Consider the following 24,540-nt stretch of genomic DNA (forward strand, 5'->3'; position numbering starts at 1 on the left):
AGCTCCCTCTCTGGGCTCCTGCACAGAGAAGTTCTATTTAAAAAAAAAAAAAAAAAAAAAAAGTATTTATTTGAGAGAGAGAAAGAAAACAGGAGGAGCTATAGTGAGAGAGGGAGAAACAGGTTTCCTGCTGAGCAAGGAGTCTGACTTGGAGCTTGATCCCAGGACCCTGGGATCATGACCCAAACCCAAGGCAGATGCTCAATGGACTAAGCCACCCAGGTGTCCCTGCCGGGAGATGTTCTAAATGGTGCTGGAAACCATGTAGTTAGCAAACAGGAGGGTCAAATTCAGACCTGAGCCAGACCTACTGTTGCTAGTGTAAGCCCAGTCCCCGGGCTCAGTGTGGGCCTCAACAATGGGCAGGTCCCTGGGCTGCCTGGCCATCAAACAGAGCCCCTCCTGAGCGGCTGGTGTTGAGCACACCAGTGGGGGGGACACCATGCCAGGTGGCGTAAATATGCCTATGACTTCTCCAATATTGATATTGCACTCACTGACTTAACTGTGATTTAAACTAAATTGCAGGGGCACCTGGGTGGCTCAGTGGGTTAAAGCCTCTGCCTTTGGCTCAGGTCATGATCCCAGGGTCCTCAGATCGAGCCCTGCATCAGGCTCTTTGCTCAGTGGTGAGGCTGCTTCCCCCTCTCTCTCTGACTGCCTCTCTGCCTGCTTGTGATCTCTCCCTCTGTCAAATAAGTAAATAAAATCTAAAAATAAAATAAATTGTAATTTCTTAATTCACTACCTACTTTGTGCCAGGCACTTAATTAACACCATTCTGAAATTACATTGTTCCATAAAATCAGTTGTGTTCCCACTGTGTCCAGCATTGTGTAGACACGGGCAGTTCATAGATAAAGAATGTGAAACCCGTCATCTAAAGGAATTCATTGCCTAGTGGCAGAAACTGACAAGCCCATCGTGGGTTACAGGAGCAGAGGACGTGGAGCTGCCGGCAGCATGGGATGCTGGGGTCGAAGAACCCAAGATGCTCAGAAAGCCCAAGCGACTTGCCCACAGCAGCTCCAGAGCAAGGAAGAAGGTTAGGTTGCCATTAGGCGTTTCTCCTGAGGCCTGGAAACCATCCACCCAGGGCCTCATTCTGACCATGAGTTTTGCTGAAAGCGAAGGGGGGGACCACTGCACCACCGCCCAGTGCACTCCCAGCAAACATCAGACCAAGCAGAACAGAATACAGTTCAACCTTTCAATTATTAATGGAGTCCAGTCCTAGGAGCCAGACATTGTGCTACATAAACTTGTTTTAGAGCTCATTATTATTGTTCCCAAACTGTTCAAACACTGGATTTTGATTGATGTGTGTGGTTTGGATATAATGTTGCAAAAGGCTATTTGCCACAATGTTACTATTGGTTAAGGGGAGGGTGGTAAGGGGTGAATGCAGGGGTTCTCTAACCCTGCCTCACGTACAACAATACACTTTTATTACTTTTATAATTTAAGCTATTTTGATGAGAAATATTTTTTTTTAACAAGTAAAAGCCACTTCCAAATGGTGTATTTGCCTCTTTGTATCAATTCCATACATTTACCTTATATACTCAGTCTGGAAGTTTGGGTAAGGGCATGAGCTTTCCACTAACATATGGGTTTGGATCCCAATTCTGCTGCAGCTGACCCATCGCGGGACTGTCCAAAGCCTTGGTTTGTCTGTCCACACAGCAGGGAAGAGCAGAGCTAAATTTGCAGCAATAAACAATGTAAGAAAGCCAAACACCCAGTCTGGCACCCGTTGGCCTTCAATCTCAGATAGGCTCAGGGTCACATTATTTTACTTTTTACAGGGCTCAAAAAATGTCCTCAGAAATGGGATTTAAATTATGCTAAATAGCTCCAAAAAACATGAAATAAGGACTGGCCAGTGGAAGCAGTAAAGACAGCTCCCATTTCAATAAAAGAAAGACTTTTTCACCAGATATTCAACAAGGCATCGGAGGCTGCTCCGGTACGTGACGACTCCTCTGCCCCTGAGGTGGACCAGGAGAAGGTGACCAAGTACCTTAGAGATGAGACACTGGAGGCAGTCATCAGATAAGGAGATTGGGCGATGTGGCTGGGATGCTTCTAGAACATTCTTCAGGTGAAAGAGCCCTTAGAAGGAGGGATTTACCAGGTATCTGGCTGGTATACACAGACACTCTGAATCCACAATCACAAACAAGTTTGCCATTGTTTTATTTTTAAATGACACATTCTTTTATTGTTTAGGTCAGTTTGCTTTTTCTTGTCTTTATGGACTCAGGAGCATACTGTCCCCAACAGCTTGGCTGCCAGGCATTCAAGGCCAGCGCCAATGTTCTCTGATCAGTCGCAATTACAGCAGAGGCTCTCCCTCGAGTTAGTTCCAACCAAAAGATGGTGTCAATTCCTCTTCTCCACAATATTTTATAATGAACCAAAGTTTAAATAAAAATTAAAATGATACTCTCATCTCTACCAGAACATAGCCAGAGTTAACTAGAAGGAGCCAGCTTCCAGGAACCGGGAGTATACTGTCTTAGGCACCTGGCCTCAGTCTCGGGCAGTGGGAGGGAGCTCAGCCCTCAGCTCACTGTGTCACAGAAGGATTCTGGCATCTTTGCAGCCACAACGCTGGCAGGTCCAACCTCCACATCTTCCCTGGGCATCCATCAAGACTTCCCGTATTTTGTACCATGATACTACCTGGCATTCAGCCTCTCATGAATGCTTAGTCCTGAGACCTCCTGAAAACATGAACATGCCCACTTCCTTTGACCCAGAAACCCTATTCCTTGGGAATAATCAGAGAATGTCACGGCAACACGTGGGAAATTGCATGCGCGGAGAGGCTCACTGCCCTACCACGTGGGACTGTTAAGCTCACCCACTTGAAGGGATTTTAAGAAGCAATATAAAATGGTGCCAACCCTGACCAACATCCACATATGCACACACACACATATGTGTGCAAGCCCACACATGCACAATGCTAAGTCCTGGCCAGGAAGACAGAGGGCTACTTCCTCTGTGTCCCGGCACCTCATGAGACCTGAGTTTGAGACCTGCCTCTCTCTGGATAGGAAGCAGGCAAGTCCCTCATGTCTTCCTGGACTCTGTTTCCTTATCTGTACAATGGGTAATTACACTTTTCCTCTTCTATCTATCTTGGTCTTCCTCAATTTTGCAGTTATGTTTGTCATGCCTCCTAACACGCATCCAATTCTTTTTTTTTATTATTATTATGTTCAGTTATCCAACATATAGTACATCATTAGTTTTTGATGTCATGCTCAATGATTCATTAGTTACGTATAATGCCCAGTGCTCATCACAACAGGTATTCTGTTCTTGAGTAGTGGATTGGCTAACGACTTCGGGGACCTTTCCCACCTAAAAATGACTGTAGGCTCTTCTCATTTTCTATTTTCTGGTTCTCCTTGCAGGTCTGCATCCCAAACAATGTTCCATTCTGAGGACAAGTCCTCCCAGCCTGAAGAAAAGGGCCTTTGTTGAAATAACAATGGACTTTGATCCCCCAGAAGTGGCTTTGAATCCTGACTCCTCATCCCCTCTCTCCCTGTCCTCAGGTAAGTGGTTCAAAGCCTGGTCTTCCATTTCTTTGCTGATAGATCCTCGATAAGAATGCCACCTAGAGCACCCACGTCCTGACTCCTAGTGACCGCACACACAGCCTGTGCTAGCCTTCAGCAGCAGAAGCAGCACTGAAGGAAGAGAGGAGGCAGGAGGGGACCAGCCAAATTTTGAGGCTGGAGAGGAAGCCCTTAGTATCTCAAGCCATATCTCAAGCTGGGAAAAAGACTTTAAATGTCCACCAGGCCCAAGCATTCAAAGTTCAGCTTAGCCCTCTGCCAGCTATTTGGAATGTCCATCCAAGCTTGGTTGAAATACCTCCAGTATCGGGGGACCTTCTCCCCCAACCATGAGTGGATCCCTTTGGTCCCTGCACAGCTCTCCCTCCTGCACTAGAATCCAGAGTCCAACAACACTTCCCTCACTAGGACCTCAGACATCCACTTTGGGAAGGAAGAGAGCAGGTCAGCTGCATCTGCTCCATGACATTCCTGCAGGCCACCGCGGCCACACAGCTACTGTCCTCCACACCCGATGACCTTTCTTGGGGCAGCAATTATCTTGCCATTTCAGTCGCGGCTTCTGCTCCCAGGAATCCTGCTTTCTCTCTACTTATCTGCACCCCTCTAGAATGGAATCAGAGGGGGACAGATAAGCCGGCACTTCGAGTGTGAGCTAGCAAACTCCGGGGTCCAAGGAGACCCTCGATGGTCACACAGACAACCGCGGACCAGCGCAGAGGACACGCCCCTCACTGAAGTGGGTGGCCGCGCAGATCTCATGCAAGGAAGAAGCTGTCCCGTCTTCTCATTTTTCAAGAGAAACCAAAGTTTACAGTTTGTGCAAAAAGTCTGCTGAACAGCTTACTGGCAAGTAATGAAATCAGTTTTAAAACAACCTGTGAGGCGCCTGGGTGGCTCCATTAAGCGTCTGCCTTCAGCTCAGGTTATGATCTCAGGGTCCTGGGATTAAGTCCAGCAGCCGGAATCCCTGCTCAGCGGGGAGCCTGATTCTCCCTTTCCCTCTGTCTACCGCTCTGCCTACTTGTGCTCTCTCTCAGCCAGATAAGTGAATAAAATCTTTAAGAAAAGATGAAATAAATAAAAAAATAGCACAACCCGGAAACATTAAAACTCTGGCTGAATAAGTCCGTGATTTGCTTATTGAGCCATTCTGAGATGCAGAGAAGCTTTTTCAAACACTGGGTGAAATTTGGAAGCACCAGGAAAACCACTTACAAAACCCTGTTCTAATTATTTTAAAAGCCCCCTGGAAAGAAACCCTTCCTAGTGTCCAGTCTCTTGCCTGCTGAGAGCCCCAACAACCACAGAGCGACAATTTCCCAAAGTCATGGTCGGCCCCTCAGCAGCAGAGGGACAAGGAAATCTAGGATGGGGTGCAGGTGCCACCTCTCTGGGGAGTTAAGGAGCACAGGCTTCTGAGACATGGTGTGTGCCTTCCAGAAGCCCTGCTCTTCCAGAAGCCTGCCTCCGCTCCCTTTCCATCACCTCCACTTGGCCGATGAGGACACTGGGGATCACTGGACAGTCTGTGAGCTCGGGCAGCCCCATAGAGCGGCAGGGTTAAGAGATCCTGTCCTTCACTGAGCAGCCCAGCCCCTCTTAGAGGCCTTGGGCCACACCGAAGCCCTGGAATTTAGAACTTTGCTGAAACAGAGCAATTAACAAAGAAACTAGAAGGGGTCCCAGGGTTCCTCCCAAAGCCAGGGCGTCCTCACGGGCTGTCTGGGATTTTGCTGGCACTGTCAGTGAGAGCGACTGGGGGCTGGAATGGCCTGTGCAAGGACAGAGGGGACAGAGGCACTTGTGCAGAAAGCTCTGGGCGATGACCCAGTAGCGGGAGGAAGTTCCGTCGAGAGGGATGCAGCCCAGCGCTCCAGGACCGGCCCACAGGGGGCCCCTTCTTCAGGAGATGCCCGGTAAGCCTGGCCGCTGGCATCTCGGAGTCTCCATGGGAGTGGGGAGAAGTGGGGACGCATGGTCTGATAACACCACTAATCAACTTAAACTTCATCACCTGCGACCAGAACCTCTGGCCTGCTACATTGGAGGACGGGCAGAAAAAGGGGGCAAAAACAACCCCCCTCCTGGCCCTGGGGTTTGCTACCATTGAGAGAGGAGTAATAAACTGCTCAGAAGGAAAGAGATCTAAATTTAGGCTGAAAAGTCAAAGTTCCTTGAAAACAATGCAAAACTGAAGGTACGCTGTTCTCTCTCTCCTCCGCTGTTTCTCTTTTTCTTTCCTTTCCCCCCTCCTTTCTGGCTTTTACTCCAAATTTCTTACTGGAAGGTTGAAAGAGGCTGGGAGATCTCATCAACTTTGAGAAGTAGCAACTTGGAAAGACGCCCCTGTCTCTGACACACCCCAGTCATTCCTGGGCTCCTGCCTTCCCAGCGGCTCACCTAAAATCAGACAGGCAGCTCCTTACCGACTGCTTCTTTTCACTCTGAAGTTCCCAAAGCAGAGACCTGTCAGCTCAGGACGGAGGTCCTTCCGCAGTTCAAGCCCCAGAAGGACACCACTCAGTCTGGAGAGGGCCTTCTGCGCAGCTCCAGGCACTCAGGCCTCCCCCATCCTCACCCAGGGCAGACGGGCCCAAGCCTGAAGCCCCGACACCTCCACAGCCTCCAGAGAAGAGACCCCGGCCTTACCTGGCAAGGGAGAAGCTCGAAGGGGTAGCAGCTCCAGCTGCAGTCCAGGGCGGGGATCCCGCAGAAGCAGTGTCAGGAGAAGCAGCCAGCCCCAGGCAGCCCCCTCCTGCGGGGAGGCGTTCACCGGCCAGCAAATGCGCTCACCTCCCTCCCGCCCCCCCGCCCCCAATTTTTTTTTGCAATTTCAATCTCCAAACAAAACTTGGAATAAGCTTCCCCCAGGCCAGGGGTCCCGAGAAAGAGCTAGTTTTAAAACCAGTAACTACAGAAATACCGTAGAAAGGTAAGTCTCCCAACTTGGAAAATAAAACAGAAAGTGCTGGAGAAACACAAACATAAGGAAAGGGGAGACAGGTCCTCCGGGAGAGCAGCAGCGGCGCAGGCAGCCCAGCTGCTGCTCAGGAACAAAGCTGCTCGGTCCCCCCCAGGGGCAAAGTGGCCCGGGCAGCGGGAGCCCCCAGCTCGGAGCCAGGAGGGCGGAGCCGGCGGTGGGCGGACCCGCAAGGAGGGCGGCGGGCGGGGCAGCGGCGCCGGGAGGGCCGAGGTCTGTGCCCCGGGGGGCGGGAGCCGAGCGGGCTGGAGGGTGCGCCCCTGCGGGAAGAGGCAGGGGCAGCTTGGCTTCCAGGCAGTGGAGAGGCCGCCCTAGGAAGCCCGGGACAGGGGCTGACACTCCCTGTCCAGTTATAGACCGCACCGGATATTTTGGTCCCTTTTACAGCTCGGTCTGAAATAGCCCCCCTCCCCGCCCCCCGCGGGCAGCAGCTGCAGGCCAGTTTGGCAAGCTCCGAGGGGTCAGGGGTTGGAGATGACTTTGCCATTTGTCCTGCAAGGAGGGACCGGACACGTCCCAGCACCTAGCTGCCTCTTTCTACAGGTGGCCCCCTTTGCGGCTCTCCCTACGTCCTGGGGGAGGGGTGGATCCAGGCCCTTATTAGTAGATGAGGACCTGGAAGGCCTGGAGAGCTGCTGTCCCCTGCCGGGGTCTCTCAGAAGAGGGGGGCCGGGAGCCAGGTAGGTCTAAGAAGAAGTGAACAAAGATTTCAAACTAGAGTCAGCATTACTAAGAGTCCTGCCTAAGAGTCAGAAGGATATTGAGGCAGGACCCACGCACCTCCCCTGTATCAATTCCTGAAACACCATGAACTCCGGGCTTGGGTCAGTTGCCCGTCCAGCACCTTCCCGGAGGCATCCTTCTAGGCTGGACCAGAAGAGAGATAATAGAACACCTGTTGTTTAATAGCCAATCCCGCATCCCATAGTTGGACTCTGTTTTTGCAGGATTTGCCTTTCTGAGCTCGTGCTCCTCCTGGGAGCACACGTTCAGTTTCAGTAGACTGGGTCTCTGGGGTGGAAAACAAACAGTTTTGTTTTACCGCCTCTTCTTCTTAAGCCACAGAACACTCCTGCCTCCTTTTCTGGGGCTTCCCAACCCCCAGCAGCAGAGAAGCAACAAGCGTTGGCCCAGGGGGCTCCTCTATATTCTCTCTCTGACCTCCGTTCCTAAAAACAGCACAGGCAGGGGTATTTGGAACTAGACAAGAGCATGTCTTCATCCGGATGACCTCCTCCATCCCCTCACCCCCACTTCCAAACAGGCTTCTGAACTGTCGGACGTCTCTGGCTGCCTACTTGGTAGCTTTTCATAGACAGCAGAGGGCAAATTTGTGAACACCCAGGGAATCCCTGGCAACCCAGCGGCTTCCTTCTTCTCTTGAGATCTTTCCCAGCTCTCCCGTGACCATCCACGCCACACCTGGTTCCTGAGCGCCCCTTGGCACCCCTTGGTGCAGTGTCAGGTGTCTTCCAAAGGAAGCCAAGGAGGTGTGCGGGTGAAAACAGATGTTCCTGTGGGATGCTGAGGGGCTGAGGCAGGGGCCCTGCTTATCAGAATCAAGGTAGGGTAGGGAGCGGTGCACTCACTTCTCAGCTGTTAGATGCCCTGTGTGTGCCAGGACCATCCAGGTGGGGAGGGGGATTTGTTACCGGAGTGGGGTTCTGCGGCCCAACCATGGTAGAAACCATGCCAAACCCAGAAGTCAAAGGCGCAGGCCAAGTTTTCCTGGGCCCACAACTCGAGTAGAAGCGGGGAGACACAGAACCAAGGGGTAGTGCTCTGGGAGACCTACCCATACAGACCAGGGACCTGCACTTAATGAAGTCCAGGCACAGGTTCCCAGGGTCAAATATGCTAATGAGGCAAGGGGAGAGAGGGCCTCCTCCTGATTGGCTGGAAGGGCCTGGTCTGGGCTGGTGCTTGCTGGAGCCCAGGGCCTCTGTTTTAAGTGGGGCTTGTAAGGGGCGTCACATTTTGGCCACATCCTGATCCTGCAAAGACAAGTGGTTTAACAGCAACCGCCCACGGGAGTCTTCCCCGGGGTGCGTGATGCTTGGGGCTTGTCCCCACGGTGTTTGGCTGTCTCGGAGTGGGAGCCCAGGCGTGTTGCCTGCACGCATGCTGGAGGGGAAGGACGGAAAGCCGGCGCACGGGCAGCGGACTGCCATGTTGCATTGCCGACTGATCCTGAGCGCCGTGAAGGACAGGGGCAGGGACTCCTATCCTAGATGTGTCAGTTACAGGCTCCAGCAGAAAAGGAGGCGGGGCAGGGGCAGACTCCTCAATTACAGCCCCCCCCCCCCCCCCCCCCCCAGGGAAAGATGTACATCGATTCTCCTAGGAGAGGTCCGCCAGGGCAGAAACTCATCCGGCCGGAAACCTCACCACCCTAAACTCTAGCTCTTCTCCAGTGGACTCTTCCTTCAGAACAGCCCCTGCCAGCTTCTCCTTCTCTGCAAGGTAACCTTCCTCTCCTTTGTGCGCTGGACTTGCCCGTGGCTTGCCCTAGCCTACATGTCCTGAGTTGCAGTTCTCTGTTATTCCTGAATAAATCGACTTTTGCTGATATAATAAATTTTATGTTTAAGGTTAGCACCTTGAAGGAAATAAACCTCTGGAGGGCAGAATGGGCTGTGAAAACGGGGTAGTGTGTGTCACCCCCTGCGGCAGAGTCTGCACTGGGGAACTTGGGAGAGCCTAGCACAGATCCGAGTGCTTGTAGTGACCAAACTGCAGCATACCCTTACACATGTATTAAGAAGACAGGTTCATGATAACTATTTCCACAATAAGATAACATTAAAAAATGATAATAATAAACCAGCCCCATAGCTCTCTCTGCCCACTTCAGTGTTTGTGGCCCTTCAAAGCCCCTGTCTGATAGCATACTTGATACTCATGTATTTATTCTTTGTCTTCCCAGCCAGAAATGAGATCCAGGAGGGCAGAAAATTCTGTCGTCGCTGCATCTGTAGGGCTGGGACAGTGCCTGGCCCAGGGCAAGGAGAGTTGGTAATGGTCAACACACTCTTTGACTTGCTGTCTCCTCCAGGAACTCCCTAGCTTCTCCAGGAGAGAGAATGATGATGATGATGACAGCAATGGCCATTGAGTGAGCACCTGTGTGCCAGACACACCTGTAGACACTCGAGTACCCTGTTTCTGACGGACGGCACGCGGCAAGGATGTCCTCGCGTCCTCGGTGTACGAATCCACAAGCAGACGCTTGGAGGTTTTAAGGAACTTGCCACAGTTGTTCCTCTGACTTCAGGTCCAGTCCATCTTCTAAAAACTTACACTGACTTCTGTAGCTCACCCTGCAGATAACTTGAAACGTATCCCACTAGCACTGAGATTCTCTGACCTCTGAACATCAGTTGCAATCCTCTGCTAAGACATCAAATGCTGATTTCCTGGCAACTCGAATCTCCTCCTACTGGATCTTGCCTCCCTGCTCCATTTGGAGTTATTCAATCAGAGGCCGTGTCGCTAGCTGATGGTGTGACCCTGCCAAGCCCACTTAGCCCGTTCCTGGGGCGGTGTCCTGCCCTGTGTGCCAACCCCGCGCCCTGGGCGTACCTGCCTCAGAATCACTTACATCAGCATCAGCAACTCTCCCAAGACTCCCGGGCAGTGTGTGTGTGTGTTGGCGGAGGGCGGATGGGGAGCAGCTGCCGGCGACCTCAGAGTCTCCCTGCTGGCCATCTTCTCCTTAGTTGGCAGCACCTGAAGGGATATACTTTCATTTATCAGGTGAGGAAAGTGGGCTTCAGGGGTCAGTTTGTTCTGTCTGAGAACTAGTGAAAGGCTGAGCCTCTCCCTGACTTTGAAATCCAGTAAATGCCATGCAGTGATCAAAGACGACCAGAAGTAGCACCAGTGAAAGTGACAACAATTATACGTCCAAGAATGTATTATTTATAATGCAAAGATACAGTCCCGAAAGAGCTCAAATAAGCACTGTCTATAAAAGTGAAAAATTGGCCATGGTCCAACTGTCCAACAGTAGGGGATCAGTTAAATACAGGATGGGAAGTGGCCCCCATGGTGAGACAGGGCTATGTTCCTTACTAGGGGGGATGCTCGCGCTGTGTGGTTAAATGGGAAAAATAAAACAGATGAGGAAAGCTCACCTGGGGCTCCCATTTCTCTCTCCAAAAATCTTTATTGAAGAGATTATCTTGTAGCTTTCCTAATTTTTCCTATTGGTTTAAAGATGTTTTGTCTGGTACAGACACATTGTACTCTGTAAAATGAGAACATACTCTTTACACATCCTAGTCTGTTGCTTGAATCTTTTTTTTTGCCTAACACTGTATCTGGGGCACCCGTCAATGTCAGTTCCTTTAGTTCCCCTCGTTCTGTGAATGGCCACCTTGCATTCCATCTGCCCGTACTCCTGTCCCATCAGTATTAGATACCCATCACAAGGCAGACAGCATGCGAGGGACAGGGTCTCTAAGTCTGCTGGATACAAAGACCACAACTCCTCAGCTGATCAATGGTGACATTCACTTCTATTTTCAGTTACAACATGCTGCAATAAACATTTTTCTATGCATCTCTCGCTCTGTTCTCATCTGCGTGTATTTCTGGGGGCAGTTCCAGAAGTGGCCCGGGAGTTGAAGGATGATTTAAATTTTGATAGAAGAATTTGATAGATACATTTTTCTTGGAGAGCTTAAATGTGCAGAGTCTAGAAAGGAAATGCGGATTTTCTCCTGCACCGGACAAAAGCCACAGGGGATTTGCAGATGTGAGGCTGATTTATAACTGCTGTTTGAGGAAAGGGGGGAAGGAAGGGGGTCAGATGTAAGCAGCATCTACTCTCTGCTCTGCCCTTTCATGCATGGTTGGACCCCCCCCCCCCCCGCCCCGTAAGTCATCTCTGGCTTTGCTCAGAGGACACGTGATCAGAGCTCCGTAAACAGACTCCATGTGAATGAAAGTGAATACACAGAAGATAAGGTTATCCCCACCGCAAAGAGGAGAAAACGGGAGCACAGAGAGGTCGAAGCCTCGCTCAATGCCCCACCGCCAGGGAGTGCTCGCTGCCGCCCAGCGGGCCATCTGGGTCCACGTGTGGGCAGCCTGGAGGGGGCGGAAGCCAGAGCCAGGAGACCAGCGAGGACGGCCCACTCACAGGGTTGCCGTGCTGTGCTGTGCTGGATGCCTCTGGAACAAGAGCTAGAAACACAGGACAGAGAAATAAGGGGTGTCTGTGCTTTCCAAAGACAGCCCCGACTACTTGGAGCGGCGTTATCTGGCCCTGTTGTTCAAGAAAAACAAATCCACTTTCCTAAATTACACGCCTCTGTCTAGATTATAGGGATTCCGCATCCTCCCCCATCTGCTCGGCAGGCATCCATTGTGCCTGCCTTCTGCTTGGCAGTATCAATTATGTCGACAAACTGCCTGTGAGTACTTGCCCAGCCCGGCTCGGCACTCACCCACCTTTGCTGAGGGTGGAAACGGCTCCGACAGATACTTCCAGGGTGACACTAAGCGGGCTGGGGGGTTGCACACCCTGGACCAGCCCAGACCTCAGGCTACCCAGAGGAGGGAAGGGTTGGGAGGGGCCTCGTCTTGTTTCCCAGGGGCAGGGAGGGGCCCCATCTCTGGAGAGAGGCATTCACGTCTGAATGTCCCCCCTGGAAGGACACAGGGCAGAGAGTTCAGACACTATACCTTGAATCCCTATCCTGCCACTGCCGTGACCGCCTCGCCTTGGACAGTATAGCCATCCTCCTGCTTGGGCCTTTAACTGGGTCCCTGCAGCGTGAGTTCAAGGACGTAGTTCAAGTGTAAGTACAGTGCAGGTGGTGAAGTTAGCCACACGTGCTGGCACTCAGTAGGTGCTCACAAAAGTCAGCCACGGCCCTCTCCGAGAGCCCTGCAGTCTTAGAAGAGGGGGGCCTGCCGCACGGAGAGTGAGCGAGAAGATGCCTGCGGCACAGAGAGAACACGTGGGCAGCCCTTGCTGACACGCGAGGAAGGCGATTCTCTACGCAACGGGGTGCATGCCTGGCCCGGCCCGGGCCCCCACGAGGCACCTGCATCCTTGCCCTCTTGGGGGGACGGCCAGGTGTGCCCTGGAAGCTGCCTGCCTCCCGATGGGTCACTTTCTCTGTCTGTGCTCGTTCAGTCGCATGGACCCTGTTCTTGCTTTATGATGACACCCCGACCTCTTAAAACACTGCTTTTCTTTAACTTTGCTTTTCTGGGGCCCCATATTTTACATGGTCAAATCGGGGAGGTGGAGGCTACCTACTTCCTTACAGTGGATTTTATTTTTATTTATTTTATTTTATTTTATTTTATTTTTAGAGATTTTATTTATTTATTCGACAGATGGAGATCACAAGCAGGCAGAGAAGCAGGCAGAGAGAGAGGAGGGGGGAAGCAGGCTCCCTACTGAGCCGAGAGCCCCATATGGGGCTCGATCCCAGGACCCTGGGATCATGACCTAAGCCAAAGGCAGAGGGTTTAACCCATTGAGCCACCCAGGTGCCCCTCTTACAGTGGATTTTCAATCATGCCCGAATTTCTGTCCGTTTTTAAAATCCTGGTTTTCAAGGACTAGTAGGTTCATAGAAAACTAAAAAGTCCCGAGATTGCCTGCATTCCCCTGCCCCACACCCGCCTGCAACCTCCCTGTTGATGAGCATCTCCCACCAGACTGGGGAATCTGTTACGATTAATGGACCTCCATGGACACACCACTATTGCCCAAAGTCTGTAATTTACATCAGGGCTCGCTCTTGGTGTTAGATATCTTACGGGTTTGGATGCACAATGGCATGCATCCGGCATTATAATCTCACACAGAGTATCCAGGGGCCCTACAGACCCTCTATGCTCCTCTATCCGTCACCCCCACACGCCTGGCAGCCACGGGTCTTTGACTATCTCCAGAATGTCACGTGGTTGGAATCACGTGGTACGTAGGTTTTTCAGACTGGCTTCTTTCACCTAGCGATATGCATTTAAGGGTCCTCGTGTCTTGTCGTGGCTTGACGTGCATTTCTTTCTAGCGCTATACCACATCCCATTGTCCAGAGGCACATGATTTATTTATCCGCTCGCATCCTGAAGGACATCTTGGCTCCCTCCAAGTATTAGCAATAATGAATTGAAGGTACTAGGAACATCCTTGTGTAGGTTTCTGTGTAGCAATACACGGCCAACTCCTTTGGGTAAATGCCAAGTGTGTGATTGGATCATAGGGTAAGTGTATGTTTCATTTTGTGAGAACCTGCCAAACCGTCTTCCAGAGTGGCCGCAGCGTTCTGCGACCCCACCAGTGATGCGTGAAGGATCCCTGTGCTCCACATCCTCACCGGCATTTCCCGCTGTCAGTGCCCTGGATTTGGGCCATTCTCGTAGGCGTATAGTGGTATCTTCTTGTTCCAGTTGGAATTTCCGGATGACACGGGACGTGGCGCATCTTTCTGTGTGTTTACTTGCTGCCTGTGTGTCTTCTCTAGCGAGCTACCTGTGAGGGTCTTTGGCCAATTGTTTTTAAAGATTTATGTATTAGAGAGAGAGAGAGAGAGAGAGCCCGCACTGTGTTTGGTGAGGGGAGCCGAGGAGAAGGAGTCTCATGGTCTCGCGCTGAGTGTATAGCCTGATGCTGGACTTGATCTCACAATCCCGAGATCACTACCTGAGCCAAAACCAAGAGTCGGATGCTTAACCCACTGAGCCACCCAGGCGCCCCAGGTCTTTCACCATTTTTTTAAAATCAATAATTTGTTTTCTTACTGTTAGGTTGTAAGAGTTCTCTGTGTGTTTTGGATCACAGTCCTCTATCAGATGATGATCTCAAAAGATGAGCCTTTTGTAAATATTTCCTCCTGCTCTGTACATGTCTTCTCATTCTCTTGATAGTGTCCTTTGCAAAATCAAAGTTTTTAATTTTAGTGAAGTCCAGATCATCCATGATTCCTTCCACGGATCATGTCTTTGAGGTTGTGTCTAAAATGGCATCACCATGCCCAAGGTCCTCTAGGTTTTCTCCCATGTTCCCTTCCGGGAATGTTACAACTTGAGGTATACATTTAGGTGATGATCCACTCCGAGTTACTTTCTGTGAAGGGTGTCAGGTCTGTATCAAGATTCATTTTTCTGCCTGTGGCTGTCCAGTTGTCCAGTACGATGACTGACCCACTGTATTCGCTTTGCTTTGCTCCTGCATCAAACATCTGTTGCCTATATTTATGAGGTTCTTTCTCTGGGCCTTCTGTTCTGTTCCACTGATCTACTTGTCCTCCCCACATCCAAGACCACTGCTTTGATTCCTGTAGCTTTCAGAAAGTTTTAAAGTTAGGCAGTATTGTTTCTCCAACTTTGTTCTTCATTGTCTTCTTGGCTTTTTGGAGAATTTTGCCTCCTCATAGAAACGTTAGATATGTTTGTTTTTATAACAACTTCAAAATCGGTATTTGTGGTTATGTCTTAGGAAATTCAAAACACCTTAGTAATCAGAGACACACATATACTTCATAAAATCAAATACACTAGTGAAATAGATGTTCCGTGTTTTTCTTCACTAATGGGGTGGGTTTCAGAGAACACTGTTCTGGAACATCAGAGCTAGAAAAGGCCTTAGCGACTGTAGGCAACTTGTTTCCTAACGTTAATGGGCTGCAGACTTGACTGAGAAAACCCGGGAGATTCCGGTTCGGATATCGGGGGTAAAGCCCCATCCTGTGCTCTTTGAAAAAGTCCCTGCATGATTTCCACGCATGACTCCTTGGACCAACTTGGAGGAAACACGCACCTTTTGTCTCCACCCTTCCACAGGCAGAAGCTGATGATGGAAAGAGGAGTGCCTGCCCGAGGTCACGGGCCAGGAAGTAGCAGCTGACACTGGGAACCAGGGCTCAGACCCTGGGTTTATAGAGGGAAGGGCCAGTGCTCCTTCCTTCTCCGAGCCGTGGTCCTAGAACATCCATCAGCTGCCTCCCCCTCGTCCTCTGCCCTGCAGAGTTTCTTCTCCACTTCTATCAGGAGTGGCTCGCAGAGGACCAAAAGGCTGTTCTTCCTGGAAAATTCATGTTTTGGCAACAGAAGCCTCATGAGACCCCAAAATGAGAATTACCCCCCAACCCTGACCCTTCTTGGAACGCCTTTGCTACATGTTTGCGCTTCTCTTTATCAGTGGTTCCAGAATCTCTCTTGCCTGCAGAATCACCTGGGAAATTTAAAAAATGATTCAAAACCTCCAGCCCGCACAGTTCCAATTTAGAAGGTTTGATTCGCTTAAACCCTACAGCCACCGGGAGAGTTGTGAGCAATCGGGACCTCAGAGAGGCCGGGCCACTCGCCCAGGCCTCCACCTCCTTAGAGCAGCAGCTTAGAATCTGACCTGGGTCTCTTTCACACACCGGAGGAGGCCAGGACATGCAGACAGGAAGGAGTTTCACTTGAAGAAAAAGAAGGGGTGGGGGTGGGGGCCAGGCTAGGAGACCCAGGCTGGTGCTGGGGCCCATGCCGGCTCTGGAGCCATGGGGGCCAACCCTAGGGCTGCCGAAATCCCTCCTGTCTCAAGTTAGGAGCAGACTGAGGGCCTGGGCTAAGCCGGGCTGCAGGTGGGGTTTGGGGCCCGGGGAAGGAAGTAGAGATCCGCGGGGACAGAAGCCGGGCCTGCTGGACATGCACCAACCAGGGGCAGGGGGCTGGTCAGCCACCAGATGGAGGGAGCAACGAGAGGGGAGTTTGGGGAGCAGTGAGCAGATCTGGTTAGGGACAGAGCAATGAAATTCTTCCAGCCTAGGAGAAAAAGTGCTGTTGGGAGCACCTTTTCTAAAGCAAAGGCAGCTTCAGGGCTCCCAAACCCAGGCCATGGGGAGCCCTTCCTGGGCCTGCTGCCTTCCCAGCCCCTGGAGTCCCCACCCCCGACGCCCAGCCCAGCCTTCTGTTTGTGCAGTCCTGTCCCCTCCCCAGCCCAGCACCTTGCTTGTCCACCAATCCAAGATGTTCTGAACAGGTCAACCTTGGAAAAGACTTTCAGATTCAAAGCCAGTGGGATGAAGCCAGAGCCGGAGGGGAGGAGCCGTGGGAAAGTGGAGGCCCCACAACCGTGGGGTGGACACTGCCTCCCATGCCCAAGACAAGACATGCCCCCCTCTTCTCTCTGTACCTAAAGGCGCCCTTCTTATCCGGATACAATACAGTGAATAAGGCCGGCATTCCCGGCCAGGATTCCAGGCCGATTGGGACATTCATGCATTGTGTCGGCCATAATGAGGTTTTTTGGTGAGCCACGGGCCTCACAGCATGGGAGTTCACATGGCTAAAGGCACTTTTTTGGGGAGGGGGCCAGGATTCCTGGGACTTTCTCAGAAAACAGCTGAACAGACAGCCTCTGCCCTCAGTAGAGGCTGTTCAAGAAGGCCAGGCTGGCTGGGGCCTGGACCCAGAGCAGCTTTCGAGAAAAGACCCTGCCCTGGCAGCTTGTGGGCTCCCCGGAGCCTGGGGCAGGGCCACGTGGCGCAGCTGTCAGGGCGGGACAGACAGGAGGCCGGAGCAACATTCCTGATTTGACACCTGCTCCCTTTCCACATCTGTAGAACGAGAATTAGAGTAAAATCCACCCAGCTCCACCTGACAGTTTTAGAACTTTCTGTTCCCGATTATCTACGTAACATGTAGGACCTAGAGCAGAACAGAAATACAGGGTGCCTGGTTCCAAAAAGTGCTGTCAAAGGTACTGAAACCTAGTTTTGGAGTTTTTTGGTTTTGTTTTTGTTTTTCCAAGATCACGCTCTCCAGTTATCAAGGTGGTTCTTTATTTGATATTTAATGGCCATTCTAAGTAAAGGAGAATAGACTTTTACATCGCCGGCATGGATTTTACCAGCCATCTTTATCTTGGGCGAGGCCAGCGTTCCATGCCAACGTAAGCACGTTCAGCTCAGACACGGAGTATGGAAATTACACGAGTCACATTTGTAGCTTGTTACATGCATATGAATTTGGATCCTACCATATAATGGAAATGCTACCCCAAAGTACCTTGACTGTTTTATTTCACGGTTCAGGATGCATATTCACAGCACCCTCTCCCTCCTCCTCACTGACGAGCAGAGACCAAGGAGAAGGAAATACGGTTCACCCACCTGTGGTTCATCTCACCTTTCACTGTGTTCAGCATCGTGCTTGATCCCAACACAGAAGTCACAGGATTAGGAAAGGATAGGCAAGTTCTTTGGTTGCTCACACTTCTTAGCACGACAGTGCCTTCCTTTTGTGTTCAAAGCAGGTTCACCCCCTGCTCACCCCCTTACCCAGCCACCGGTGTAAAACACTTACTTACCTTGGGCTCCCCGTGAGTCTCATTGGGCTCCAGGAGCTCTGGGGCCCCTGAAGCTCTGTGCTTGTGGCGCGACAAGCAGGGGTGGGTGCGGTGGGGAGCAACGACCAGATCTCCTGTGCTTACAACTTGCTGCGTTGTCCTGTGACACGTCACTTACAAAACACAAGTTCTGTGATGAAATTGCTAACACCCCAAGTATGAGGCTGTACTTTACCAGGGTTCTCCAGAGAAGCAGAACCAATAAAACTGTCCGTCTCTCTGCTGTGTCTCTGATGATCTATCTCTCTATCTTTCTATCTATCATCTCTGTCTCTCTCTCTCTTTATCTCTCTATCACTATCTCTCACTGTCTATCTGTTGATCTATCTGGAACACTCATCGATGACAGGCACTGAGAAGTTTCATGATCTGTTGGAGTTTCATGAAGTTGGAGACCAGCAGAGGAAACCGGTGCCGCTCCAGTGCGCGAGCAGGAACAGACCAGCGCTCCCGCCCGAGGGGTCAGGGAGAGGGACCGTTATGCCTTCCTCAGCCTTTTTGTTCTGAGGCCCTCAGTGGATGGGATGAAACTCACCCAACTTAGACATCTTAGTCCACTGATTCAGATGTTAATCTTTTCTAGAAACATCCTTGAAGACCAACCCAGAAGGACATTTAATCTGAGATCTCGTGGCCCAGTCAGGTGGCTGCATAAAATGGCTCTTTGCAGAGGCCCCTCTGAGCTGGGATGTGTGAGGCACAGTTTCCTACCCAGAGAGTGCGCCCACCTGCTGCCTCCATCACCTCCACTTGCCTGGAGGCGGCGCTGTCCAGTTCTGCCTGGATCAGAACCTTCCATGCAGGCGGATGGAGCAGGGACGCGCGTATTCACCTTCTGCTGGGAGAACTTAGGCTAAGGGTTTCCTCACTAGGAGACTCGTGTGCGATGGGGCACTGAAGCCTTTGTAAGGGACTATCCTGAGAGTTAGGGCCCAGGGGCGAGACCTCTTGGAGCGTCAGTGTGGGAAACACTCACAGTTGTTACAGGGATTGAATGAAATTAAACAATAGATGTAACCTATCTGGCACATACCACAACCCCTGCTTTAATAATTAGCACAAGCAAGAGCATCTTCCCAGGTCGGCCCACGGGCTGTAAGGATTGGAGTCAGGCAGGGCAGGGCATGGTTCTAAATATGTGGTCTGGAGCAGGATCAGAGAGGTGTTGGGGTTCCAGGGGACCACCGGCCTGCAGGATCCCAGGCAAGCACTCTGGGTCCCCGGGATGACCTGCAGCCCTAGACAGGAGCCAAGAACGGAGCAGGAATCGGAGGCAGAAATGCAATTTCTCACCAAGATAGAGGCTGTAGACCACGGAGGTTTAGACGCAGATGCCCAGAGCTCCCCCACCTGGACAGGACCCAGATACCAGCCAGGAGGGGGCAGCTGGTTGCCAGATCCTTCTCCCAGTGAGAGTGTCACCAGGAGAGCAGTTTGGTCTCTGTTAGGACTGGCTCCAAGGACTAGTTCTAAAATTGGGTTCTATGAGCTGTAAGTAGATGCTTCATGAAAAAGTGGGCGGGGAGGAAGAGAAAGAGAAGGAGAGGAGGGAGAGGAGGGGGAGGGGGTGGGGCAGGAGGGGGAGGGGCAGGGGAGGAGGAGAGGGAGGGGGAGGAGGAAGTAGAGGAAGAGGGGAGGGGGAGAGAGAACAGACAGCATCCTGATCCGGGAAGTACCAGGTTAAACAGATTTCAGCAGATTCTTTGAGTGGGAACCGGCAGCACCACGAATGCATTCCAGAGCTGCCCAGGACACAGCGACCTGCCTGCAGGACAGGCCAACCCAAGCTTGAAGACCACAGGAGGCTGGTGCTCAGGGCAGGAGTCTGTGCCCGCAGGCAGGGTCGCAGGGATGGGCTGGGGGCTCCTCCTGATGCTCACTGGGGGGGACCCAGGAGAGAAGAGGCAGGGGTTGGGAGCTGTGCATGCAGCTGTTCTGGGGCGGGGTGCCGGTGCGGGTGCCGGTGCGGGTGCCGGTGCGGGTGCCGCGTCGGAGGGCGGCCGTGGGGCAGGTGGTCGTACCCTTCCGTGGAAGCCGGCTGGGTGGGGGCACAAAGCACCGAGGTCAGTCAGTAGAGCTTTCCTGCCCACATCCAGTTCCCACGTCAGCCTGACGGAGTCCAGACCCAGCTCACCCCCACGCCCGAGCCCTGCTGCGCCTCAGAACTCTGGGCCCCTCTCCTGAGACCCAGCTCTGCGTCTCCAGAAGCCTGCTGCCTCCTCGCCCAGAGCAAAACCAGGGCGACCCACCACGAACCCCAGCCATTCCCACGTCTCTCTCGTGAGGTGCGGTGTTACTGACCTGGCTCACCCCACTTCTCTCAGAGGGGACTATTAAAGAACCCAAAAGGTGCATTCAGAAAAGTGATTTTGGCCATTGTGTTACTTGCCCATTGCCCAGGGGAGAAACTCCGTCTCCCGTCCTTCACTGGGACCCAGGGCCCTGCCGCGGGGAGGAGTGCTCTGTGTTCCCAGCTGCTTGCTCCCAGTTGGAGGCCAGACCCCCGCCAGTGGTTCAGTGAGATTGCTGCCCTGCCCTGAGCCGGAGTTCCCATGCCAAACAGGAAAGTGTGGGAGGTCGGCAGCCCCTTCACACCAGTATGGAGCTCGGTGGGTGGCTCGGTCAGTTGAGCAAGTGACTCTTGGTTTCAGCCCAGATCATGATCTTGGGGTCCTGAGCTGGGATCCGACAAGCTTCACCTGGGCTCCAGTGCCCCCTCCTTGTCTGTGTGGCCCAAAGCAACTTACTCAACCCTCAGCCTTGGGTCCTTGTCCGTAAAACGTTAGACCACAATCAGCTGAGGTGCTGTTCTCCTGCTGGTTCATCCGGCACCAGTAACCCCGGGCATGGAGCACTAGTAGCCCAGGGCGTCCAGCATCACTAACCCAGGGCGTCCAGCATCATTAACCCCAGGCGTCCAGTACCAATAACCCTGGGCGTCCAGTACGAGTAACCCCGAGCATCGAGCACTAGTAACCCCGGGCGCCCAGCACCAGTAACCCAGGACATGGAGCACTAGTAACCCAGCGCCAGGTGCCAGGTGCCAGGTGACAATGGCTCCGCCCACAAGGGTTGGAACTGTCAAAAGTCCCATGCCAGGGGCGAGACATGGTGGGGGCCCAGCAGAGCTGACTTTGATGCCTACCTCTTCCCAAGGGGTGATGTTCCTCTGGCTGCGGGAGCTGCCCAAGGCAAGTCGGAGGAGCCCCGAGAGGGATGGAAGGAGGTGGCTCCAGCCTCGGGGCCGGGAACAGGCCCCCCCGCACATCCTGGTTGCACAGGGCCCAGAGTGGAGCTCTCCCTGCAGACTCACTGCGAGAGATGGGACAAAGGGGCAGAGAGGGATGGCCTGCAGGGTGAGCCCACCGGAAGAGGGGCCTGTCCAGCTCCGCTTGCCAGGGCTGATCCCCCCAAGCATGGGTCCTCTGGTGGGCTGCAGGGGGACATGACCCCACCCAGGGCTACAGCCCCTTTCTGAGCCAGCCTAGGTCCCACTGGGGACGACAGCCATGTATGGTCTTGGACACCAAAGCAGGGAAGGTACATTCACGGGGAATGGGCTGGGCAGGGAGGGAGGGAGGTTGACTTGATAACACGCGCCTCTCCCAAGCCCTGTGGACTGGACTCTTCCCAGAAATGCCCTCCCCTGTCTCTGCTGTTCCTGCGGGAGCCCTGCTCTCTCGCACCCTGGGCCTGGGTTCTGATGCTGAGCCAGGCCCGAGCTCAGGGATCTCACGGGTCCCAGCATGGCCGATCAGGTGAACAGCCCGTGCAGGAGTGTAGGGCACGGGATTTCTGAGGACGGACATGCCATGGCATGCATGTATGTACGTACGTATGTGTGTATGTATGTGTGTATTAAAATACTTTATTATTTTTTTTATTTGACAGAGGGAGGGGCAAACAAGCAGGGGTGCGGCAGAAAGGGAGAGGGAAAGGAGGAAGCAGGCTTCCCACTGAGCAGGGAGCCAGACGCGGGCCTGGATCCCAGGACTCCAGGACCATGATCGGAGCTGAAGGCAGAAGCCCAGGGGCCCCGAGGACACACTGTCTTAATAAGACGAGGTGAAGGTTGAACCAATATCCTCACGAGCTGGCAGTTACTCTCCTTCTGAGAGTTCCCACCACGACCTGCTTTCCGTCGTACCCAGGCCTGGGTATCTGCTTGCACCGGCCTCCCTCAGGGACACTTCTGGCACTGGGCCCTGCTGAGCGGGGAGCAAGGGGTGAAGCCACCACAACCACCACCCCGATCACAGCTGACTGGCCTGTTTGGACTTGGTGTGGCTGCTCCTGGGACGCTGGCCCCCTGTGGTCCATGTGGCTGACATCATAGGTGGCTAACTCGTCAGCTTCTCTCTGTCTCTCTCTCTCTCTCAGGGGTCCAGCCAGGATCTGCAGTGGCCGCTGATACCAATCCTAATGGGCCAGGTAGAGAGAAGGGACTACACAGGGGACCAAAGCCTGGGGAGATGGGCTTGATTATATCTTTGGCTTGTGATGGTTAACTTTGTGTGTCAGTTTGGCTGCCATGGCTCCCAGATATGTGGCCAACCAGTATTCTGGAAGTTTCTGTAAGGGTGCTTTTGTCTGAGACTTACATTTAAGTTGGTGGAAGCAGAATGAGGCAGGTTGCCCTCCATAATGTGGTGGGGCGGGGCCTCATCCAGTCAACTGAGGCCTGAAGAGACCCAGAGGCTGACCTCCTCCCTCTCCCTTCAGGGGCTGTTGGACGGCAGCAGTGGCTCGCCCCAGTGTCCAGACTGCCAGCGTGTCCTCCAGAGTCTGGACTCACCGGCCTCCGTAGCCGCATAAGCCAGCTCCTTAAAATAAATCTCCGGTGTCTCTGAAGGTGACGGGAAGGAACCGGAAAGGACTACGTCTTGGAGACAGATGGGCCCACAGCCTTGAACCCAAACTCCATGCTTCTGCTTCACACTGGTCAGGGTGGGGTAAGGTCACTAACCTTCCCAGACTCCCCTTTTTCCTTTTGTGTGGGCTCCTAGATTTCCGAGGCTCGGTGGGTGACCCCCCAAGGCCGCCGGTGTCTGTCTGTGGGTGGAGGGTTGCCTCCCATAAGAAAAAGGATTCCACACCCCATCTTCCTCGTGCAATGACACAGAGAGCAGAATGGGAACATCCAGCCTGTCCCACTGACCTCTTTCCTACCCTGCTTGCTGTCTTTCCCTCACTATTAATTTGATTTAATTCCAGTTATGGTTAATGGCTTTCCACAGCCAGGACAGAAGGTCAGACAGAATGACTTCAGCCCTGTCTGGAAACAGTTCTTGACCAGGAAGTAGGGGACGGTCGTGGCTTAGACCTGTAAGGACAGTGCGAGTGGGTTAGACAGGTGGATTGTGGCAAGTATTGGACTTCTGCTCTATGCCTCCTATAGACACAAATAAGTAAACACGCAGTCTCTACTGAGCAGAAAGATGCAGTTCTCTGTAGCACCTAAATAGGGCTGATATTTAATTTGTAGATATGTGTGTGTGTTTTTCATGTATATCTGGATTATATAGTGTGGCATGTTAGATACATAAATAAATGATTGTTGAAATAATGTCATAAATATATCCGTGTCTACAGCACACGGATACGCACCCATAGTCCCATTCAGAGATGCACATAATATTTTCATGTGTATCTGTGTCTATATATCTAGATATTCTGCAAGCAATTGTGACCTGTAACTGACAGGCTGTATGTCGGCATCTTTACGCATAAACACTATGTGTCATGCTGGTACCCCCACCCCCTAATAGAGAACTAAAGAAGGTTGGATAAAGAATCAAAGACCGGACTCACAACCTTGGTCTTCCACTACTATTTGCTGGACCTGCAGACAAGTTGTTTGAACTGTCATAGCTTCATCTTCCCCTGTAGCCGGGGTGAGTATTACGGAAGAAAAGGGACTGGACCAAGGCCTGATACAGGCCTGACTCCAGATGACTGCACCATGGAGTGTTCATAGAGACCAACAATGAGCCCGGGACCCAGTCTCACACTCTAGCGGGCAGACAGATGTGAAAACAGACACTGGGGTCCAGCACGATGAGTGCTGGGACCAGGGCTGGGATGAGGCTGTGGGATCTGCAAGGAGGGGCCAGGCAGAGGGGTGTCGGGGAGGACTGCACAGAAGAGCGGGCATAGGGGGACAGCAGGAGAGTGACCCACACAGGGTGCACGTGCAGCAGGAATGACCAGGAATGTGGGTCCAGTGGGGACGCTTGTCACCCTAAGTATATGAATCATTGTCTTACAGACTAGGGATAGAATTCCAGGTGCTCCCTAGCTTTTCTACAATCTTACTTGCTGTATTTCTTTGAGGCGGGGGGACCCTCTCCAGGCCTTGGTCTTCTTCTTCCTTAAAATGAAGACATTGGATAAAACCAGCGTCAAAGCCCTTTTTAGAGAAGGAGGCCACAAACTGAAATTTGATAATGTCACTCGAGGAGACTCTAAGGGGGAGAACTGGACTCCTGACCATGCCCTTTAAATGTCACTTCATCAAGCTTTCCTTTGTCATTATGATAATAGTTCTCTTTCTCACTTCCTCCATAAAAAAATATATATATATATATGGCATTAAGTCT

The 24,540-nt window shown here is 52.3% G+C and overlaps 1 protein-coding gene across 2 annotated transcripts in view; it reads right to left on the reverse strand.

Moving 5' to 3' along the window:
* COL22A1 (collagen type XXII alpha 1 chain) overlaps positions 1 to 6,700 on the reverse strand; it is a 236,379-nt gene extending 229,679 nt beyond the window's left edge. For both annotated transcript variants that reach the window (XM_045078159.1, XM_004743602.3), the window contains exon 1: positions 6,249 to 6,700. The gene's annotated coding sequence lies outside the window, so the exon portion shown is untranslated. The remainder of the gene's footprint in view (positions 1 to 6,248) is intronic.
* Positions 6,701 to 24,540: the final 17,840 nt, after the last annotated feature.

The sequence above is a fragment of the Mustela putorius genome, unplaced genomic scaffold, assembly GCF_011764305.1.
Source record: "Mustela putorius furo isolate JIRA1106 unplaced genomic scaffold, ASM1176430v1.1 tig00000228_pilon_pilon_pilon, whole genome shotgun sequence".
NCBI classification, from domain to species: domain Eukaryota; kingdom Metazoa; phylum Chordata; class Mammalia; order Carnivora; family Mustelidae; genus Mustela; species Mustela putorius.